The 16,522-nt window shown below is 41.4% G+C and overlaps 1 protein-coding gene across 4 annotated transcripts in view; it reads right to left on the bottom strand.

Annotated features, from left to right (window-relative positions):
* The window catches only part of Mfsd6 (major facilitator superfamily domain containing 6), a 54,743-nt gene extending 47,963 nt beyond the window's left edge, over positions 1-6,780 (bottom strand). The window contains exon 1 of one of the 4 annotated variants that reach the window (XM_090354486.1): positions 6,596-6,780. The gene's annotated coding sequence lies outside the window, so the exon portion shown is untranslated. Of the gene's footprint in view, positions 1-6,209; positions 6,490-6,595 lie in introns of those variants that run through there. The other 3 variants (XM_090354487.1, XM_090354488.1, XM_090354485.1) reach the window with 3 other exon arrangements.
* Between the last annotated feature and the right edge of the window lie 9,742 nt (positions 6,781-16,522).

Genomic DNA, 16,522 nt, shown 5'->3' with positions numbered 1-16,522 from the left:
CTAAAGTCTGATGATCTAAAAAGGCCATGAGTCATGCAGAAATGATTCAAGAGGCCTGTTAAAGGGGACTACCATTGAGATTTTACCGCTCCCATAGAGAAGTTTGTTACATAAAAAAATAAAATGTGTCATTTTTTACTGGTTTGAAAATATGAAAGTGAAGTCTTTTGAACTCTCTCATAAAGATGAATATTTGTCCATTAGATAAACACAATTTCACAGACATCATTTAGAAGCAGAATTAAGAATACACTCCATAACAGCTAAAGAAGCTTTACTCTTTGGGATAAACTTATCTGTATCAGGAGTTTTTGTTGTTGCTGGTGGTTATAGTGAAGCTCGAACTCCGGGCCTAGATGCTATCCTTGAGCTTTTCTGCTCAAGATAACATTCTAGCACTTTGAGCCACAGCTCTACTATTAGATTTTGAAAGGTTACTTGGAGATAAGAATTTCACAGGCTAGCCTCAAGCTATAATCTTCTTGATATCTACCCTTTAAGAGAGTGAGATTACAGACATGAACTACCACACTGACATATGTGTGTGTGTGTGTGTGTGTGTGTGTGTGTGTGTGTGTGTGTGTGTTTACAAGGGCTTGAATTCAGGGTCTTTCACCTGCTAGGTAGTTACTTTATCACTGGAACCATGCTCTCAGCCCATTTTGCTCTTGTTTATTCAAATACAGGCTTGAATATAACATGATCTTCCTGTTTATATTTCCTGCACAGCTGAGATGACAGATGAGCCATTGGGCTAGGCTTTTATTGGTTAAGATGGGATCTCATGGGGCCTCAAACTACAACATCCTATTCTCAGCCTTTAAGCAACTAAGATGACAGGTACAAGCTACTGAATACAATTCCCGCCTAAATTTCTTAGTTGTAATTAACAGCATGGCTTGGCATTAGATATTTGATTTGAGGGCTCCATGTTTTGCTGCGTATGAGACAAACATGGCTTTGGGCACAAGTGTATTAACATTTCTCTCTAGAAGCAACCAGAAGAGCTATAAATAAATTCCCTCATAGTATAGGATGCACTGCTTGCTCCCACTGTTGCTGGATTCTGCTGGCCAAGTTTCGCTCTTCCTCAAATGACATGCAGGGCTCAAGGCACAGTTAGTGCAGGAGTTAACTGAGGCCTACACGGGGCCAGACCTGAGCAAAGTAGAGAGTACCTGATGTGGAGCAAAGGCTCTCTGTAACTTCACACAGGCAGCTAAGAATCAGTCCAGACTCGTTATTCACTTTCCCTTGGCATGGTGAACCCACAAATCAGACTTGTTCAGGCAGCACCAGTTCTTCTTTCCAGTTCTCCTTTTTATCCTACACAAAGCCACAGTATAGCTCCCTCCGGCCACAGTTGACTCACCATGTTCCTGTCCCCTCCCCCCTTCTTTTTCTCCCACTGTCTCTTTTAGTCTCAGACCAAAACACTGCTAAACATTTTTTCACAGTCCCAGTTGGACTTTCCTATTTTCTATGTGCAAACTGTTTCCTGAATTAGTCTCCCATGTTCAAACATATTCAGAACGGATGTCAAGAAAGATGTCCCTGCCTCCCTTAATTTATGCTTTGTCATATCTCCTGAGTATGGCTTTTCTAGGAGTCTGAATATCTTCCATCTTTGCCTCATCATTTTTCATTCTACCTCCCACCATCTTAGAATGCAACAGGACCACTTGGCCATAAAGTAATACCAATAACTCCCTTGTATTTCCCAATTGTTTAACATGCCTTCAAACAATCATAGACTCGTCACGTCTTAGCCACATTTATGCTGTAGTGGCCAAAGCATATGGCAACTACTATCAACACACCACAGGCTGACAGGATGACTTTTGTTGATGCTGAGGTAGGCAGCATGTGTGTATGCATTTGGGAGAGGAGTGTGTATATGCATGCTTTTTAAAGACCCAAGTAACAGGTAGAGTTTTTTTTTGTTGTTGTTTTTTGGTTGGTTTTTTTTTTTTTTTTTTTTTTTTTGCCAGTTCTGGGCTTGCGCTCAGGGCCTGAGCACTGTCCTTGGACTTTCTCAAGGCTAGAGCTCTACCACTTGAGCCTCAGCACCACTTCCGGCTTTTTTCTATGTATGTGGTACCAAGGAATCGAACCCGGGTCTTCATGCATACTATGCAAGCACTTTAACCACTAGGCCAAACTCCCGGCCAGGTAGAGTTTTTAAGATCAACAGCAGATACATACCAATATATGTCATCAAAACCCAAGAATGAGTTCCTTGACTTTTTAAATTGTTTTTAATTACTGTTTTGGTCTTTGAACCAACAAATCAAACATTACTTGTCTCAGTAAAGTACTTGAGTAATTTCCGAAAGCTAGTCAACAACCTGAGACAATTCTACTTTTCAAAACAGTAAATAAATACCTTCTAAGCAGAGGATCAAAACAGCTACAAAGCAAAGGGTATTGAGCTCCCTGTGGGTACTGAATCCACTGAGGGAACCTTGTACTGGACAGTGTGTCATTCAGGATTTAGGAAAACACATCAGCCTGACATAAGCCCCATTCATTCTTAAATGTCAGCCCAGTAAATGGCCACAGCTACTGTTGAGTAACTAACCATGCAGGAAGTCCTATGCCAAATGGACCACTCTAGGTGAGACACGAAGGTGCTTTCATTGTTCTCCTGAGAATTCACATCAGACATGTTTTCTTATTCGAGGAATGCAAAATGATTTACTTTAGAACATGCTACAGCTTTGAAGAAGACTGTTGTTTGAATCAAATCTAGCTTTGTACCAGGATAGAATTTTGAACTTGACTGAACAGTGCTTCCTAATGAAAAGATTGAGATTTTTTTCTACTTGAAACATACCTTAAACGTAAAATGAAATGTAGAACAACACCCAAAATTCTCAGAATATCTCCTGTACAAAATTTTCATGATTTCTCTTAGGATTGCCTACTGCAGTTACTTTAGATTTCCTTCATATTAAAAAAAATACAAGAGGGGCCAGGAGTTTGGCCTAGGGGTAGAGTGCTTGCCAAGCATGTAAGAAGACCTGGGTTCAATTCCTTAGTACTACATACATAGAAAAGCTGGAAGTGGTCCTGTGGCTCAAGTGATTGATTGAATGCTAGCCTTGAGGAAAGCCCAAGGACAGTGCTCAGTGCAGGACTGACAAAAAAAATACAAGAATAGTGTGTTTTCTTGATTCTGAAAAGTCTGGATATATTTGGCTCTGGAATTCTAAATCTGAGCAGGAAATTGTATTAATTTTAGGATTTGAATTCTAAGCATTAATTTTTTTGTTAATTTTACACATATCTGGAGAACAATGGTATTTTATTGAATAGATATATTCATTAGACTAGATTGGCTTGATAATTTGCTGTTTCTGAAATTAAATTTCTAAAAATAATTATAACTGAAGTCATCAGAGATGGTACAAGCAGGTAAACTGACTGTTCTGACTCCTACATGCTATATATGGTTCTGAAGAGAAAAGTGTTTCCATGCTTCTAGACACAATCCAGACAAGGAAGAAAGGACTTCTTACTCTACGTAAACTCGGGTATGCACCAAAGTATTCTCATTGAGTAGCAAAACTAATGAGTAGCATAATACGCTAGAAGGTTAAAAGTCAGTCATCTGAGACTCTATTTTATGAACATCATCTTTTCCCCAAACATCAACTTTCTCTTTGATCTCCTGAGTTTTATTCCTTAACAACTACAGAATCTAGGCTCATTCAGTTTCTATTATTTTGAATTTATGCATGCGTAGGGGGTGTGGGGGGTACTGGGGCTTGAAGCTTGGAGATCTTCCCCTTAACTTTTCTGCTTAAGGCTGAAACTCTATCCCTTGAGCCACAGCTCCTCTTCCTATTTTTGATTCTTAAAAAGTGAATCAATTCTATTCTTTGATTATTTTTCTTTTTAGTTTGTATGATAAAAGAACATAAACTTGTTCTAATTTTTTAAGCCTCTATTTTTTTTAAGGTTGTCACTTTGAAAGGGGAGGAGCTGTAACTGTATGTCTGTGAGTATCTATGTATGCCTGAAGATTTGAGTAATATCCCTAAATCTCTTCTGCAACTTGCTTGTTTTCACTTAATGTACTTGATTTCTAGCAGTTATATATATTAAAATATTTTCAGGGCCGGGAGTGTGGTCTAGTGGTAGAGTGCATGCTTAGCATGCAAAAAGCCCTGGGTTCAATTCCCAGGTAACATATACAGAGAAAAACCTGGAAGTGGTACTGTGGCTCAAGTGGTAGAGTTCTAGCCTTGTGACAGTGCTGAAACCCTGAGTTCAAGCAGCAGGACTGGCAAAAAAAAACAAAAAATCCCTTTCCCCACAATGAGAATGTTAAATCAGGATTTATCAAGTACTAAGAGAAGTAAACAAAAAGGTCCATCATTAGCCTAATACAAAATTTTTAGAGGTCTTGGCTTTTACATTGCTTGAAATCTATAAATGAAAGGAACAAAAGAAAGTATATATGCACTAATATACATCCACAATAAGCATGAAGATTATCCTACATGGATAAGTGCTGCCATATGTGATACACATGTGTGGAAATGTTGACTATCAAAGGCAAGTGGCAAAGGAAGGCATCTGTGTAGGTGATGAGGATCCATGGATCCTGAGCAGGAAGAGACATCATGTGGAAAATTCCTGTGCTTTGGAGTCAGAGACACAGAGTCAAATCAAATTCCACCTCTTACTGATTACATGGTCAGGGAAAGTTGTTATCTCTACATCGTGCACAAAATTAGGAGAATGACAACTCAGGGATTTAGAAATTAACTTATTTAAGATGGTGTCGTAAGCATAATAAATGCTCAAAAAGTCCTTTAGTACTGTTAATAATGCAGGAATTATATAAGATGTCAATGGTGATTTAGTTCACTACCAAATACGTGCAAACCTTATTGTTCTTTGTGTTTCGATTTGTCTTTATCTTTTGATATTTACCTTACTTGGATAAACATGGAAAATGCCTTAGAAATAAATTACTGCATAGATACACTTTGCACCTTTAATGAATTATTGGAATACGATCCTTTCCTACCCCTCAAGTATGTCTGGCAGAAGGTGGGAATCTTAGCAACAGTCCTACCTTTTTCCTCAGCAAAACACAAAATTTTACCGACAGCCTGTAACAAACACCATCACTATCCATCCCATTGCCACTACATAACTGAAAATACCCTCCATATCTGCTAAGGACCAGCAGCTTTAAGTGTCAAAAGCCAAGCTTCCCAAGGAGAACAATTCTATCCTCTCCTTTTACTTAACAAGGTCATCAATAATGCATGCGCCTTTAGCTGGCTAGTGCCCTGTTGGGGAGACTCTGCCTAAACTACAAGTGGACCAAATATTCATTTCCTCTTATTGGTAATCATTCCTGAACTCAGTGCCCCCCCCCATTCTTTTCATTCATCTACATGGAAGAGGTCAGAGTTACACAGTATCAAGGACTCCTCATAAAGGTCAAGGGGAAATTGGTCTTATACCATCCAGCCCCCCCCCTCCGCCCCTCTCTTTTATTAGGTGGAGCGGAGGCCCATGCAACAAACCCAAGACACAAAACTAGACACCAGTTGAAATAAGAACTCCAGCTCTGTAAGGTTCTAGGACTAAGAGGCCAGATATTCACGGGTTCTGTGAGATGCTCACGGAATGCTTTTTAGGTGAAAGGCAATGTATGTGGTTTCGAATATCAGTGGGAGAGGCCGAAAGCACTGTGTATCAGCCTCCAAGGTAAGCAATATACCTGCTTAGCTTCATGGGAACCGGATAAGGAGAGGGAAAGTTGTGTATGGGATTTTTCACTCTCTGACTTCAATTTACAGGGGGGAAAAAACTGTCTATGAAATAAATAGGACCCAGAAGGATTAGCAGACCCCCCCCCACACCCACCCACCCCGACTATCTTCAAATGAGATCCAGGACATAACACCAAGTTCAAGTGCACAAGCACGAGGTGCAGAATGCCTCCTCGGATGACAGCAGGCCAGAGCAAGAGGCATTTATTCACCTGGAGAGAGGGCCCACGTCAATTTCCTTCTGCCACACAAGTGGCCATGTCCTTGTCACTGGGGCGATGTGGAGATCGTCATTCCCTCTCCCCAGCCCAGGGATGTTTATTCCTAGGGCGCCAGAGTGGGTGGGGGCTCAGAAGGGCCTGGACTGGGGGGGTCCACCCCTTCAACTCCACCCCCACCCCCGTCTCCCACCTTTGGCAGCAGCGGCTGGCATCCGTCAGGGCTCCCCGGGTTGCGCCTTTGTTTTCCCCGACTCCAATTACGTTTGCGGAAGTGCTGCCCGAGCCCGGCACGCCGGGGGCGCCCGGGACAGCCTCCCCCTGGCACCCCGCACGGGTGACCACGGACCCCGGAGCCCAGGGGCGGGGCGAGGGGAAAGGGGGAGCGGCAGCTTGCGAGCCGAGGGGCGGGGACAGGCCCCCGCGGCCCTTTCCCCGACCCCCCTCCCCGACAGCAGGTGCGCGTCGCCGGTGCCCCGCGGGAGGCCGGGGTGGGGAGGCCCAGCGCGGGGAGGCTGGGCTGGGGCCGCGGAACCAACGCCCCTTCCCCGCGCGCGAGCGCGCCCGGGCCCGGCTCACCTGATGCGGCGGCGCTCAGCGGCGCGGGGCGCAGGGAGCCCCCTCCTCCGGGCGCGGGGCGGCGGCTCTGGGGCCGGGGCGCACCATCGCGCGCGGCGGGCTCGCTCGTTCCCCGGGGGAGCGGCGCGGGGCGGGGCGCGGCGTGGACGACGGATGCGGCCGGGTGGGGCGGACGACGGCGGGGAGCCGAGCGCGCACCCGCCCGCGCGACCTTGTCTCCGGCTTCCCCTCCCTTTCCTCGTCCACCCCCCTCTCCTCCCAGCCCAGGCCTCACCGGCGCGGCCCAAGCTCACGACCGGCTGGACCCGTTTCAGAGCTGAGCGCCGGAGACCGGCCGCCAGGTGCAGCGCTCCGCCTCCTGCGGCGCTGGCGACGGACGCGTCGTCCTCCTCTCCCGGCCTCTCCGGGCCTCCCGCCCGGCCTCCTGCGCGCTCGCCAGTCCCGGGGCCCGGGGAACCCCCGCACTCTGCCCAGCTCCGCACGGAGCAAGAACAGTCGGTGGAGTTGCACCCCTTCTCCACACCCCCACCCACACCCCTCCCTGCACATGCCTCCTTTTCCACTGACTTAAAAACAGTGCTCATCAGGCGAAGAGGAGAGGGGCACGGGCTGCAGGGCTGTCATCGCGTGGGCTCCGAGATGCCAGACGCAGAGCAGCGGACGCTACTAATGCCTTGTCTCTGCGCAGCTAATTTGGCCCGGTCCTCAGTGGACCCCGAAAAAGGAAGGAGCTAGAGGAAGGAGGGAAATCTCTTGGCGACTTTGAAGGGGAAGGTGCCATGGGGCAGGACTTGGGTGCACTGAGGCAGACCGCTTACCCTGCTTCACATGGCGCTTCACTGAAGAGGTAACCCGGGATGTGCCTAGAGAATGCATTTTAGGTTAAACATGCAAGTGGATGGAGAGAGGGAAGTTGATTGTGCCAAGTGTTGATGCAACAGTATTGTGTGTGTGTGTGTGTGTGTGTGTGTGTGTGTGTGTGTGTGTGCAGGTGATGGGCTCCGGGAAATAACCAGATCCTGCCCTCAGAGTTTATGGCTTATTCTGCCAAAGGCAGGAATGGTAGTACATTTATTAATGTTTATTATATAACATTCAAGTACTGATAATCCTTGCGGTAATTCTATTGGTGTAGGTAATGTGATTTCCAGTTTACCAGAAAATCGAAGCTGGAAGTTAACATAATGTACCCCAAATTACTAAGAGAAGAGAAAGCTAGCTTTAAAATCCAGCCATGAGCTCCTAATTACACAATCTTAGAAATAAGGATTTTAACAATCCCTGTGCCTCAGAATTTGGAATCCCTCTTTAGGAAAAATTAAAGTCATTATAAATCTAGCTGCTAGGTCCCTTCTGGTGCCTGTGAAGTGTCCCTGAAGCATACAACACACTGGCCTCGTGATAAATCCATTTCCAACATTACACATAAAAGAAAAAGCCAGTGAGCACTAGCGGTTCAAATGAAAGAATTAAGGTGACTATCGAACTGAGAATGCGCAGATTCTGATCTGGTATGGCTTGGAGACCGCTGCTTTCTACTGCACAGTGTGCACCTGGGCTACTCAGAAAGTACCCAACTGGTAGCGGTAGTAATAGTAAAGTATAATACAACAGCGTCCTTCGGATCTGTCCAGCTTTTGAAGAAACAACTTCTAAAAAAAGAAAAAGAAAGACAAGAAAAGAAATGGAAGTACGCCAACAGGCTGCATTTCTAATTTGTCCGGGTCTTTTTCTATAGGTGAGAGGAAATGGAAGAGAACAGAAAGAACTTGGGGGGAACAGGAAGCTAGTTCCTGACCTATAAAGGCTGTTCTCTGCTGAAAAGGGAAACCAAGTCATCCTAGAGATTAAACAGAGTGTTTTTGTGTTTCAGATGGGACAGGACAGCCTCATGGGACAGCAAAGGAAAGTGTGTTATTTTATTGGCTTTCTTAGAGAAAGATTTCTTTTCCTGGCAACTACAGTTCTTTTAATAATACCAGGGGTTTTGGCTATATTTAGTGGATCATTGTACTAAATATTACCATATTTAAATCTCTCTCCTACACACACTAACACATAACAACATAATAGAAGAAGACAAGAATGTACTGAAGGAAAAAGTGACCTGCCTGTCTTCCCTCATGTTCCTACCTTCTATGAGCTAAACACACTGGGTGTGGTGTGGGAAATTAGCTTCTAAATACACAACCAGTCAAGCTATCCCAAAGGCCATTGCACAGAAAGGTTCAAAGACAAAATTAAGATGTTGAAATCACAAGGCTTATTGAAGCAATTTGAAGCACATAGCAAGAAGCCAGGCAAAAGAGAGTAGGTTAACACCCTTAGGAGAGGGCACAAATGGGTGGTGTGTTAGGAAATAGGCTTTGATTCATGTGCCACCCTCTAAATTCTTGCTATATTCTTCCCTGCCTAATGCTATAGTTACAAAAACCAGAGATGAGACTGAACAAGGAGAACTGGAAGACAGAGGTGGCCTGGTGTCAGACCCAGGACATGCTTTTCTTATAAGGAGACATAGCAACAAGTATGCCTGGGAGTTTTATTTGCACTTCAGAGACGAAAAGAAAATACAGCCTACACAGGTGTCACACATGATTGGTCATTTTATGACTTCCTGAATATTGAATGCCTCATGCATATTTAACATATCTGGAATATTTGGTGTCCAATGGCTCCATATACATATATGGATATATATATATATATATGTTCAGCTCATCCTGTTCACAAACAACTTCCTTGTGCTTTAACTTCATTTATCTTCCTTACAAAGTTGGTTCTCTTTCCTTGCCAGACTATTCTTCAGTAGTCAAATCAACAGTGCTTGGGTTAATAATGACAAATATACCTAACAGCTCACAGGCTTGCCCTATGCCAGTCAGAGCTCAGTGAACTTTCAACTGGTTTAGTCACACAATCTTGAACATCCCTCTTGTATAGGTGGGACTGCTTTTATTCCATTTTACAAATGAGGGAAGTAGTACAAATAAAAGTGAAACAACATGAGCAAGACTCTTCCACTAGTAAATGAGGGAACCTATGTAAGCTGGCTTCAAGCCCTGGCTCTTAATCATTCATTAATCTTTGCTCATATACATACTTTGTGTGTGTGTGTGTGTGTGTGTGTGTGTGTGTGTGTGTGTGAAAATCTTGGAGATTGTGTTCTTAGGAAAATGGTGATAGCCACTTCTTTCTCCACTTGCTGGTAATACTGGATACTGCTGATGTTCTTTCCTGGAAATTCCCCTCCTTTGGCTATTTTTCTTTTCCTCTTTGATCATATTCCTTTGTACACTCCATTTGGGTTTTAGTTTTTCTTGGATTTTATTCCTGACAAACTAGTCCTGCCATCCACAAAGCAAACCCATGAATTCCATCTCTGATGCATGGTGACTGCTTCATGTCTCATTGTTCTCTCATGGCGCGTGGAAACACAGTCACTTAAGGCAAGGCCTGTCATGTGTACACCTGACTTCTGTTCACTTCCCACTGGCTAAAACTTTGTCACATGGCAGTACAAAGGAGGGCATGTCTCTCACTTACTAGCTGGATGCCCAGCTAAATTCTGTTCTTAAAAACAGAAAGTAAGAAGGGGAGAGTGGATTTGAGGGAGAAAACAGAAGTCTTCAACAGAGGAAATAAACCAGATGTATATGCAGGAAGAATATCATTTAGAGTAGAGAATAAGGAGAGCATCTAATGGAGAAATAATGTTAAAACAAGACCTAAAGTCCAAGTAGGAATTGGCCAGGAGAAGTTTCTGAATGGACTTTTTTCCTCAAGAAGGAATAATCTTGAAGCAAGAAAACATTGAAGTCTTGTTACTGGAGCAGAGTGAGTATGAGCTAAGGGGAAATGAAGTTGGAGAAGTCGGCAAGAGGTAGGTCACAATACACACACACACACACACACACACACACACACACACTTGATTAAACATTGGAAAATTTTAAATTCAAAACAGTACAATGAAATATGTTTGGGAGATAAGATCCAGGCTTTTGAAAACCCACAGCAGCTGCTGTTCGAGTGGCGATGAGTGAGTGAAGAAGTAAATTCCAGTGAGGACGTAGTCAGGAGTGAGGAATTGCTAGACCAGGGTGGTAATGGAGGAGATGGAGAAAGGAGAATGTAAATGGAGTTGAGAAGAAGTTTTCTTTTGGTGTGTATGAACACACTTGCTAAGTTGGATGATAAGTGGGAGGCAAGGGAAAGATGTGTTAAGAATGACTCAGGTTTCTGGCTAGAGCAATTGGGCAGATTGTGATCATCTTTATTGAGGAAGGAGACTGTGGGAGGAGCAGGCGGAAGGGAAGTAGAAATGCATTCACATTTGACATAAGTTTCAGGTGCGATGGAATTTGCAAGGGGCACTGTGAAGTAGGCAATTAAATATGAGTCCAAAGCTCAGAAGAAAGGGCTGGACTTGGCAAGTGGCAGCAGCAGATGTTATTTATAATAAGGAAGAGAAGCACTGAGGGAGAAACTATATTGCGAGAGCATTGAAAGGTCAACATTTACCAGGTAGTATAGAAGAAACTAAACAGGACCAGTCATAGAGGTAGGTGGGAACTCAGAAGAGTGCTATTTCTCTGAAGCCTGGAGGAAAAGGTTTCTAGAGAGTGAATAGTTTATAGTCAACTCCTTCAGAGCACAGGAGAAACATTATGGCCTCCACACACTAATCTTGAATGGCTTCATTTAGTATGTGCCTTCTCTATCATAGCACATGATGATTTGTTTGATTTCTGTGTTAAACTGTGATCTTAAAGACAGGGAACTGGCTGGGAGTTTGGCCTATTGGTAGAGTGCTTGCCTACTGTGCATGAAGACCCAGTTAGATTCCTGGGTACCATACACACAGAAAAGCTGGAAGTGGTACTGTGGCTTAAGTGGTACAGCACTAGCCTTGAGGAAAGCCCAAGGACAGTGCTCAGGCCCTGAGTTCAGTCCCCAGGACTAGCAAAAAAAAGGGGGGGGAACATTTGAATGTTGCTCAATGTTTTTATTAGACTAGAGCATAATCCCACAGTACGAACCTACCTACAGTTGATTAAATGAGTTAAAATAGTTTTTCTTCCCCAAATAAAATTAAAGGCAAATAAATAGCTCAATACTTTCAGGAACTAAGATTTTGATGTCTGTTGAATGTCTCTTCATTGTAAACAAAAACAACAATAAGTACCTCAAAATTTAACATGGCATCATCAAAATCCAACATGCGATACTTACTACTGTGTGCCATTCCTGTTACTGGGTAAGAGAAAGCTGTGTTCATCACTTTGAAATACATGAACTAAACTGTAGATATTACTTAAGGTCTAGCACCAGGGCTTCATTATATGGACAAGGAAGACTGAAATATCATTTTTAAGTGAGCAGCCATGTTCATGGATACAAGTTCTATAACAGTGAAAGGGAATGATTACTGATTACCACGACCTATCATGGTAATGTGTCACAGAGCCTGCCTCTCAGGCAATGTAACCAAGATGGTGACATTGATTAATTGAGGTGGAAATGGAAGGGATACCAGGGGAAAGTTAATACTTGTTGAATTAGTGGGTAAACAAATGAGGAAATACAATGATAGCAATAAGAATGGAGTTGGCTCTTTTTAGCTCCCCCTTCCATCTTTCATATCCTCTTTCCTTTCTATGAGATTGTACAGAAAGTGTGATTTAGAATGGACTCAGAAGATTTAAAATGTGAATTGAAAGAAAAGCTAAGTTAAATCGTTTATTCCTTTCAGAAATGTTTATACTTCTTTTGCTAATTAAATTACAGTGTAGGACTCTTTGAGATCTTTAGGCCTTTGTGAATCTGGATGCTTGATTCCCTTCCATATTTCAGAATTATTCCTAAACATTTTGCTTACTGCTCTTGAGGCTTTCAGGGGCATGGTCATATCGAACTATTACTACAACTCCTTTTTGTTTTCTTTTCAATAATTATATCAATTTTAAAAAAAAATCTAGCTGCAATGAAAAAGTAATACTATGTGATGATTAATATTGTCCCTAGTATGATGTTACTATGATTAGTTACTCTACTACTCAGTATGAGGCTGGCTATTGCTTTGATAGAGATACTTCATTAGATTAATAAGGTATCCTATATATGGCTTATTAAGAACTTTAAAAAGCAATGATAGATGTTTGGGTATAAAGTTTATGTATTTTCCAAGACTTCTTTTTACTGTTTACTTACATTTTATGAGGCTTACTGTCTTTTATCTTTGCTCTTCTTAAATGATAATAAATCTATCATAATAGAGCAGAGAGTTATGCTCTGAAGATATAGGGAATTATAAAAATTAGGCTCCTTCCATTAAGAATATTGTGACTTACTAGAACAGACGTGGCCATAAATTAGTCAATTACAATTAAAACAATTACAATAGAAAGCAAGAGGTATGAGCAGATTTTTCAAAAAAAAAAGCACTTTCATCATATTCCTCCCCCACCTCCCAGTGTAGTTTATTTAGCTCTTCTGGCCTGGAGCATAAAGTCCAAAATCCCTAGCCACTTTCAGTTACCTTCTGTCAATTGTGTCGATAATTACAGCAAACTCAGATCCTAATGCAACAGTGTCCATAGTGGCGTTCATATTCCCAACCTCTCAGCTATCCAAAATAATATCCTTCATTAGTCCTTCATTGTGCATTATGCAAAGGAAGGCAAAGATAAATCTTAAACATAAAGAAATCATGATAAGATACACAAATATGGGGGGTGTGGGAGGGAGGGTAATGGGTATCAAGACATGTGAAAGGGTATCAATGTATGTGAATTAATGCACCTTCTATCTGGCAAATATCATGTAACCCTTTTACTAATTACAATAAAAAAATCCTTGGTAAAAAAAAAGATACATAAATAATAAGTAAGTTGAAATATAAAGGTGGCTCTGATAAAAAATAGAACTTTTAGAAGAAAACATAGGGGCAAAGTTTACTTATCTTTCTTTTTTTTTGAAATTTTCTGTACTAGGGTATGAAATATGTAAACTTTTAAAGAAAATAATAATTGAGCTGAAATTCATAAATAATGTTTGCTTTTAACACAATCTTCCCAGGTATTATGGCATGGAAAGAAGGAAAGACTATGTAAGAATGCTTACCACGGAACAACAGCAGTAACAACAACAACAACAACAAAACAGAAAACTTCTGTGTAGCCGAGCACGGTGGCTTATGCCTATGACTCTAGTTACTCAGGAGGCTGAGATCTGAGGATCACAATTCAAAGCCAGCCCAGGTACTAAAGACCATGAGACTCTTATCTTCAATTAACCACTAGAAAACCAGAAGTGGCACTGTGGCTCAAGGGGCAGGATGGTATCCTTGAGCTAAAGAGCTCAGGGTCAGTACCCAGGTCCAGAGTTCAAAAAAGAAGAAAAGAAAAAAGAAAAAAAGGGGCCGGGAGTTTGGCCTAGTGGTCAAAGTGCTTGCTTAGCGTGCATGAAGACCCGGGTTCGATTCCTCGGTACCACATACATAGAAAAAAGCCGGTCAAGTGGTATAGCTCTAGCCTTGAGAAAGTCCAAGGACAGTGCTCAGGCCCTGAGCTCAAGCCCAGGACTGGCAAAAAAAAAAAAGAAAAAAGAAAAAAAAAATATCTGTGTTGGTATGTTTTAAAAGTTGATTGTAATGTTAGTGTTTTCTATGTATCTTACATTAAAAATATTATGGATCAAAGAAATTCTCATTCTGTTTATCTTCACTTAGCTCAATTAATGTCAAATCTCTACTAAATTTATTATTGCTAAAATAAGATAGAAATAAAGTTCTCAACTATAAATACCAGATCATCATTTCTCTAGTTGATAAATAAGTAATGCAATATCAATAATTGAGCAATTTTTCCAGTTAATATTTATCAAGCACTCAACCTTCTGGTACAATCTGTATTGAAATAAAAAGAAGCATTGAAAGAGCATATTAAGGAGCTTGAGATCCCAGAGAAATACATAATTTACAGCATATTTTGAAAATTCATGCTATTTGAAGGAAACTGCATGGCTATGTTCAAATGATCTTCAAAAAATTCTTCTACAATTCCATAGGAAATACTTCTTTTGAAGATAACTAGATATAAATAACTAACCCCGACGTTCTAATATTTACACTAATTTATTTACATTTTATATTCGTTCTAATATTTACACTAATTTATTTACATTTTATATTTACATATTTACACTGGTTTAACAATGTTTATCAAGGCCTGTTTTGTAATTTTTACTTTCCTAAGGTTCTACAAAAATAGAAATGTGTAAAAAGTCTCTGGTGTACATTCTAGAAAGGATCTGTAAATTATAGCCCAAATACTACTTTTCCCCTAAGAAAACGTGGCATTCAACTTAGTGTCATGATTTCCTCAGCCATAAACATAATGTCTATTTATTGAAAACAACCTTAAGATAAAAAATGAGGATACATATTTAATCCTATCCCTCAGTGTAATTACTATGAATAAATTTGATATTCATAATCAGACTTCAATTTTGGAGGAGAAGGAAATCCCAGGACTTGCTAGTCAAATACTACCTCTTCAGCTATGCCTCCCACCATTTTGTGTTTTGCTTTTTTATTTTCTAAGCTAGAGTCTAATGGTTCCAAGACTGTCCTTGAACTCACAATCTGTCTGTGTTTACCAAGTAGCAAACATTATACAAGTGTCTGCTACCATACTTGGCTTTTGATGTTCTCACTTGTTTTGTTCTCTTCATTTCCTGTTTTGCAAGGGGAAGGGGCAGGTGACAGGCTTAAATGCTAAAATAAAGCTTAGTTGCTATGAGGCCTTTGTCCGTTGTATGGTTGGTGAAGACCTTCTCCCACTCTGTAGGCTTCCTAATTAATTTACTAGCTATGTCCTTTGCCATACAAAAGTTCTGCAGTTTAATGCAGTCCCACTTATCCAGCTTTTCTCTGATTTGTTGTGATTCTTGGTCCTTATTAAGAAAGTTTCTACCTGTGCCAAGGAAGCCTAGTGTATCTCCTATTCCTTCTTTTTTTTTTTTTCCTTTTTTTTTATTTATTTTTTTTATTGTCCTATTCCTTCTTGTAAAGTTTTCAGTGTGTCAGCTTTTACCTCCAGGTCTTTGATCCATTTGGAGTTAATTCTAGTGCAAGGTGACAAAGAAGGATCCAACTTTAGTTTTCTGCAGGTGCTTAACCAGTTCTGCCAGCACCACTTGTTGAAGAGGCTGTCTTTCTTCCATTCTATTTTTTTAGCTCCCTTGTCAAAGATTAGGTGGCCATAGGTCTGTGGTTTAGTATCTGGGTCCTCAGTTCTATTCCATTGGTCTTCAGGCCTGTTCTTGTGCCAGTACCAAGCTGTTTTGATAATGACAGCTCTGTAATAGAGTCTAAAATTTGGTATTGAAATTCCTCCAGCGCTGTTCTTTCTGCTAAGAAGTGTTTTTGCTATACGGGGTCTTTTACCATACAATGGACAAAGGCCTCATATCTAAAATGTATCAACACCTCAAAAAATTGAATCACTCCAAAACTAATCTCCAAAGTAACAACCATCCCATTAAAAGATGGGCCAAAGACTTAAAGAGAGTCTTCTCTGAAAAAGAAACAAAAATGGCCTATAGACACATGAAGAAATGCTCAACATCTCCGGTCATAAAAGAAATGCAAATCAAAACAACACTAAATTCCACCTCACTCCAGTTAGAATGGCCAGGATCAGGAAAACTAATAACAACAGATGCTGGAGGGGATGTGGCCAGGAGAGATCACTACTACACTGTTGGTGGGAGTGCAAACTCGTTCAACTACTATGGAAAGCAGTATGGCAGTGCCTCAAAAGGCTAAACATAGACCTCCCCTATGACCCAGCAATTCCACTACTTGGCATTTACCCAACCATCCAGAAACTAGGGCATACTAAATCCACTACCACAACAATG

Source organism: Megascapheus bottae, chromosome 21 (assembly GCF_031878675.1).
Source record: "Megascapheus bottae isolate mThoBot1 chromosome 21, mThoBot2.hap1, whole genome shotgun sequence".
Taxonomy (NCBI): domain Eukaryota; kingdom Metazoa; phylum Chordata; class Mammalia; order Rodentia; family Geomyidae; genus Megascapheus; species Megascapheus bottae.
Note: the sequence above shows the minus strand (reverse complement) of the source record. Positions and strands in the feature narration are given on the sequence as shown.